Here is a 7,740-nt window from a genome sequence, read left to right as displayed (position 1 = left end):
GATAAGTTTTCGATTAATGTTTCCCAACGTGGGTGGTACCGTCCGCCTGGGGGCGATGCTATGATATTGAGGAAGCAGTAACGCAAAAAGGGACGGTTGGAGAAGGTAACTAAAAATATACATACGCATGCTCAATGGGGGAGCAAATAAATAAACTTTTCTTGGCCAAGATAAAAGTGTAGTATCTGTTCCGGCAGATACTGCAAGCAAAGACCATATGTGGGGGCAACTTCACATATAAGACCTTGGTGAATGTAGGAGCAACCCTTCATACCAATTGTCACTATCCAGCTCCCCTACTCCCCGGGGAGTTGGTCCCCATTTCCCCTTCACTCCTCACATTAAAAATCGGCCTTGTGCCTAATTTACTCGGTGGGCGAGCAATTAAATACCCTTTTCTTGGCCTTTTGGCCAATATCAAAGTGTAGTATCTGTTCTTACTACATGCTGTACGTATTGTGATATAAAGTTGGGGATCACTTTTCTGTATTAATTTAATGTAAAATGATACCCCACTTTACAACCAGTCAGTCTCAACCCCATTCAAGTCATTCTCCAGGTCATTCAAGTTGTTTTTGAAGGATTCCAACTATTTTTTAAGCATTCAAGTCATTCATAAGGTCATTCAATTTATCCTTAGGTTCATTAAAGTTATTCTAAGTCATTTACTTTTTATTCATTTAAGTCATTTCAGTCCATTTTACGGCCATTTTAGTTTATCTTTAAGAATTTCATGTCAATCCACGCATTCATTCATTACACGAGAGCACGCGACGAATGGCTATCGGACTTGTTTCCTATGAGGAAGCAACCTGCTTTATCATTATAAAATATATGGATGTTGAAGAACGTAACGACAAGTACATTGTTTGAACTACTGCCAAAATGACATTCTTAACATATCGGGACGTCGGCGTCCTAAAAAAGAGACATTAAAAGGAGGCGTTACAATCCAGGAAGCACTTGCTGACCTCGTTATTACATAATATATCTGATTAAAACAATCCCTACAAAGGTCACCGTCGACAGACTGAAGACCTCATTGCCTATGCGTTCGGACGCCCTAGTTGACGGATTGATATACTGGTGTCCATTGCAAAATACCGCACTAACTGCTACGAATTATCAGATTCGGAAAAGGTCACACTTGACAACGATTAACACTCGAGAGTAACTTACAGTGTTCTCATATATATATATATATATATATATATATATATATATATATATATATATATATATACACACATATATACATATATATATAAATGTGTATATATACATATATATACATATATATACATGTATAAATGTGTATATATACATATATATACGTATATATATACACACACATTTATATATATATATATATATATATATATATATATAGTAAATTATGAAAATATATATCTAATCAAACTAAACGGAATTTTCCGCGTTTCATTCTTGTTAGAATTCCTCAGATTTATGATGAGCATAAACCTGAAGAATTCTCACGAGAATAAAACGCAGAATATTCTGTGTAGCTTGATTGCCATATATATTTTCATAAGTTACTGCCGAGCTCTACCTATGTATTGAGCACTGCTTAAGTAAATACTGAAAATTTACGCTTCTTCGTATATTAATTCATGTGATAGTAATCACACACATTAACCCCCCCCATATATATATATATATATATATATATATATATATATATATATGTATATATATATTAGCATGGAGACCCGATATTGTTCGGGATTAAACGAGGGGCATCAAATGTCCTACATTTGCAAATATTTTTATTTTCATTGAAATCAGTAAAATCTTCCATTCGTCAATCAAATCAATACATTACCTGCTATAGTAAGGTGCTCAGAGAAGAAACTTTACCTAACTCTCCGCAGTTACTTAGTCCAGAGTTCATTGTTGTCTATATTGCACTGTAGAGAATCTACTGTTGAATTTCATGATTTTTTTTTCATGTGGTGACTTGAATTAAAATTTTAAATACAAAAGTGTAACGGTTAACTTGTGCTCTGAAAAGTAATATTCATTTGAACGCCCCCCTGGTTATCAAAGAACCTACAGTTGATTTTATACGCCTGGCCTTTAAGGTTTTGCGGTGATAAAACTTCTGAGATTCACTTATGATTAAAGTGTCAACTTTGGTTCAAATTGCCTTTTATATATAAGTAAATAGCTGTACACAGGCATGATAGAAAAGAATAGATTCGTATAGAAACAGTTTATTCGAATAAAGATATAATTTTAAGAACAAAATAAAAAAATAAGTGGTAAAAAATTTATATCTCTATATAAATAAAATGAACTCATTTTTCCCCGTCTGATTTTGACATTAATAGGATTAAAAATCAAGATATTTCATGCAAATATAATATGCACAAACGGCAGAACAATATCTGAGGTGTGTTATAGGCTTATTATTTCTCAAATTCCTCGATAATCTAAGATTTCTATACTTTTTCTGCTGAGAAGTCACGGCCAAAATCGGTTAAGATCAATGGAAGTGGTAAAATATTTTCTCTCTAATAAATTCCTCGTCCCCCTGCCACCATCTAACACCGTTTGGGGATCGTTCACAAGGAACAGTTGAGAAGAGAACACCGGTTTGGCTTCGTAGTTCTTTCATGTGAAGTTATTTAAAATCACTAAACTAAGCTGCAGTGCTCTGTGGCGTAGTGGTTAGCGTGCTGGACAATTCACATTATATTTTCACGTTCGCGCCGACCTACCGTAGTCGTTTTTTTTTTTTCTCCTAAACAACTGGAATGGACTTTTCTTAGTGGCCGAACTGTTAACGTTGCAGATGTTTTTTTTTTTCACACTTTATTTTCCTACTTTTACTCATGACTCCGGGTTTGATCCTTCCTACTTACCTACCATAACATTTTTAACCCCCCCGTCCCGGAAACAAACACTCGGGCAACGCCGGGTACCCCCGCTAGTATCTAATATTTGGTTACCATTCCCGATGCTGTTTTTTAATGCTACGACCCTTCTAAGATAAGTTGAGAGATTTCATCTTGAGAAATTTATTGCCATTTATGACGCAATAATGCTAAAAGATGGCTCCTTTTATTTTTTGCAAAGGTTCCAGTCTAATATGCTCCAGAGATGTTTCATTCGATTAATATTCGAGGACACACTTGGCAATCTCATTTCGACCCAACCGATGTTGTGTCGCCCTAACAGCATGACAAGAGGTTCTGTTTTCTATAAAGAGGGCGTTAATAATTCCACCTTACTATGTAATATTGAAACGTATTGAGCAGAATTATCGTTTCCTCCACACTCCAACAGGTCTTAGCGATCATCAAAATAAACACTGGCCCACCGCTTTTACACTGCTCGTGCTGCTTCTTTATTTACAGAAAAAAAACAAAAAAAAACAACAACAACAACAACGAGCCTTGGGTTATAGCCAAATAGGCGATAACATATATATATATATATATATATATATATATATATATATATATATATATATATATATATATATATACGGGGTGCCCACAAAGTCTGACTACATTATGTAGCCAGACTTTGTAGGCATCGTGTAGATTATGTAGCCATACTTGTTCCTTGCTAATAGATTCAGATGGTTTTGTGGCCAGGTTCGAATCTCCCAACCAGCTGTAATCATAACTCCCTGTATTGATAGGTTTCTGAAAGGATGAAACATTAATGTCCATAGGTATTAAAAAATTATCATAGTAATAATTATATATATATATATATATATATATATATATATATATATATATATATATATATATATATATATATATACATACAGGGTGCCCATAAAGTCTGGCTACATAATCTACATGGTGCCCATAAAGTCTGGCTAAATAATGTACATGGTGCCCATAAAGTCTGGCTACATAATGCCTGATGCATAATGTTCCTTGAGTGCAGCGCATTGGAATGTGATACACAATATACAATTAGCGTATTAAGCGATGCGCTTTGTGTAAATAAATCAAGCTTAGGTATTCGAATGATGTCAAAACGCTGTTAATTCACACAGCAGCTGCCGATAAGTGTAATAGTTCACACTTTTGACGGTCGTACGGACAGTCGGGTATCGATCCTGGCTTGAGGTAAGTGGCTGTCTAGCCGCACTGATGAGATGTGATACAGCGAAACAGTACTGTATCTGGATTACTAATATATATATATATTAAATAATACTACGCGCAAAAAAGGCATGCCTTTTAAGCATGGAATAATGTTTAATGAATAAATACGTTCCATAAAACACGAGGGCGACTCATTGATTCATATACATACATATAACCACACATGCACACACACACACACATACACACACACACACACACACACACACATATATATATATATATATATATATATATATATATATATATATATATATATATATTGCACGCCTGTGGAACTCTGTTTCGTCTGCCTGCTTCCCTCCGGACTACAACTTGGATGTCTTCAAGTCCAATGTTAACACATTCCTTATGAACCGCCCCCTTAAGTAAACACTTCATCAAATCTCCACACTAACGTAATGTACTTGCAATAACCCTTATCCCTGATTTGCTTCCGGGCCTTGATAAGTGGTAATCACTGTGTAAAATATATATATATATATATATATATATATATATATATATATATGTGTGTGTGTGTGTGTGTGTGTGTGTGTGTGTGTGTGTGTAATAAAAAGAGTTTTAAAAACTGCTAAGGTAGCGGAAAAAAATAAAATAACAGCGTCTCGAAGTTGTTAACATCGCTAAAAAAACGCCAACAACAATTTATATATATATATTGATGTATTTTATTTACATTATTATTGCTTTTAAATTCAATGTAAGCGAATACTGTTAATCCAATTTTCCGGCTCACAATATTTGAAACTTAATAAACATTTATCATTGGGTAATCATTGGACTTAGCAATTAGCGATTCGTTATTAAAAAAAAAAACAAAAAAACTGTACATATTAGACGCACAGCTAAAAATAAAAAAAATTAAAAAAAGATCCGGAATTATATCTACTGACAGATAATCTGTTAGGCTTCATCTTGATCAATTAGTAATAATTAAGCTCACAAACATCTGTCGGCTATTGAATGCTTTGTGTTACTTTTGTCGTAGGACAGATGATTCGACAGAATTGTTTTCAGCGTGGTTTAAGCCGCTTTTCTTGGCATCGAATGAGTTGAAATCAAAAACAACGCACAAGAGTCGGCCATTCCGAAGCAACAGAGGAGCGAACGACTCTTAATGGGAAATGTCACATGCAGGTTCGGATTAGTTTCGTGCCTGTGTCATTCTGTCGACTGACGTTTATCAATTGAATGCCGGTTCCCACCAATTAGCGAATCAAACTCAACGCCCGGTGATTACATGAATTAGTGACAAGAAAGAGTGAAATAAAGATATTTAATGCAAGCATAATCTATAATACCACAGAATTGAACTAAATTCAGATCCAACAGTATATCCGGATTAGTCTTCTATAATTCCAGTGATGGTAATATAACGATAACCTGTGCAGATTGTAATCGCAGCGTTCAAAGTTCAATTTGTGTTGAGAGCAGTCTGTAACTTCGTGTACTGTAATCCAACTGGAGCCACATGTCAGCTATATAAACAAGACACAGTTGTTCCCTTTCAATCGTTGGCGTGTTCTTTTCTTTTCCTAAAATTGTTATGGAGGAAAATTAACGCATCTAAAACCAAGCTTCTCTTATTCCAAAGTGTTTACTTAAGGGGGCGGTTCATTAGGAATTTGTTAACATTGGACTTGAAGACATCCAAGTTGTAGTCCGGAGGGAAGCAGGCAGACGAAACAGAGTTCCACAGGCGTGCAATATATATATATATATATATATATATATATATATATATATATATATATATATGTGTGTGTGTGTGTGTGTGTTATGGAGGAAAATTAACGCATCTAAAACCAAGCTTCTCTTATTCCATTATAATCACTCTGACCGCCGGCTGGCCTCAAGTAAAATGAACGGCTCTCGTCTTGTGGAGCTGATATGGAGCAGATATATACATCAAATCCGTGGCCAAAGTCGATGGAAAAAATATGGATCATTCTACCTGTCCAGTAGATATCAACTACTTGTATATGAACCAAGTACGTACGTCCTAGGATGGAGTACTATACACAGATCTGGGCCGGAGGTACCCTGGCAGAATTCCAAATCAACTTCGTAATCCAGTATGTTATTCTTTTTCTCTTCTTTGCGACCTATTTCCCACAACAGAGACGCTGCGAGCCTGTGTCTGCTACATCGTTATTTTCATTGTGCCTAGTCGTCTGAGCTCTGATCTCTGGCCTTCCTCTTGTCAAACTTTCGTAAAAACCACCCGGCTAGTTATAACTACTATCAATAAATTCCCCTTAATCGCTATCAGTGACTAATCCAACACGTAGAGTCCACAAACAAAGCTTCGTTTCTTAGAACTATCCGTCTCTTGAACTCTGTTCTGATGGTTTGATTTCCAGCTAACCACAACACTGTCGTTTTCAAGTGTAACGTAAACAAATTCTTGGGGAACCAATCATTTAAATAATCGGATTTTACACAATTACCACTGTTAACGATTACTACGGTATTGTCGCAATGACTACCGTACACACATTAACCCTTATTCTCGAGTGACCTCTAGGCCTTGATAAGTGGTGATTCCTTTGTAAAAAACCCAAACGACTCTGAGTATTCCTACATTTATTTTAATATATATATATATATATATATATATATATATATATATATATATTATTGGTAGTATTGTTTTGTCTCCAAAAAGTGCTCAATGTTTAGACAGAGCGATATAAATATGTTAAATATGAAAACTAGTGGCTACACATATGCAAATATGTTTCAGTGAAAACCCTGCTGGGGAAAATCACATCATCAGGCCAAATATTCTTGGCCTGATGATATGATTTTCCTTCGCAGGTTAATCACTGAAACATATTTGCATATGTGTAGCCACTAGTTTTCATATTCAATATATATATATATATATATATATATATATATATATATATTTATATATATATATATATATATATTTTGTCGATATGAGGTAGGTTCATTTCACAGTCGGATATCGGCGCGGTTTGCTTGATCTATGTTGGTTAATAGAATTCTTGTGTGCAGGGCGTTTGCTCAGTTGGTAGAGTGCTTGCCTTGCATGCAAGAGGCTCGGGTTTCGAATCCTGAGTTCGGATGTGTCTAACTGATGAGCCCAAATGAGGGCGAAACTCGAGTTTTGGACTTCCGGTTCTTTGACTTTCATGGCTCTTGTGAGCTGCGACGTTGTTTGGCTGTGGAATTTATTATATATATATATATATATATATATATATATATATATTGATGGATGTCATTTGATGTCAACTATTTAGAACGACAGAATAAAATACAAAAAAAAAAGAAAAATGATTCCACGTCTTAAATTACATTTCTTTTCATTCCAGTTTGGTGCAATGCTACACAAGTGTGAAAACATTAGTTAACAACATGTTTAAAATTGACTATTTTTTTCTTACAAAAGGGACCGTTATCAGATCTTACCATATTGAAATGATAACGAAACGGTGTTATCTCGTCAATATCTGCGTACAGCGAGTTGGAAATATTCCTATTCTATCATTAAGGATCTTTTTATTTCTATTTTTCGTTTTTCTTTGTTTCCTTATCGATGCAACAAGAACGGAAA

The 7,740-nt window shown here is 34.9% G+C and overlaps 1 pseudogene; it reads left to right on the top strand.

Moving 5' to 3' along the window:
* The first annotated feature begins 390 nt into the window (after positions 1–390).
* Positions 391–516, top strand: LOC145246332 (U2 spliceosomal RNA; annotated as a pseudogene).
* The last annotated feature ends 7,224 nt before the right edge of the window (positions 517–7,740 follow it).

This window comes from Euprymna scolopes, chromosome 23 (assembly GCF_053919585.1).
Source record: "Euprymna scolopes isolate OS-2025 chromosome 23, ASM5391958v1, whole genome shotgun sequence".
Taxonomy (NCBI): domain Eukaryota; kingdom Metazoa; phylum Mollusca; class Cephalopoda; order Sepiida; family Sepiolidae; genus Euprymna; species Euprymna scolopes.
Note: the sequence above shows the minus strand (reverse complement) of the source record. Positions and strands in the feature narration are given on the sequence as shown.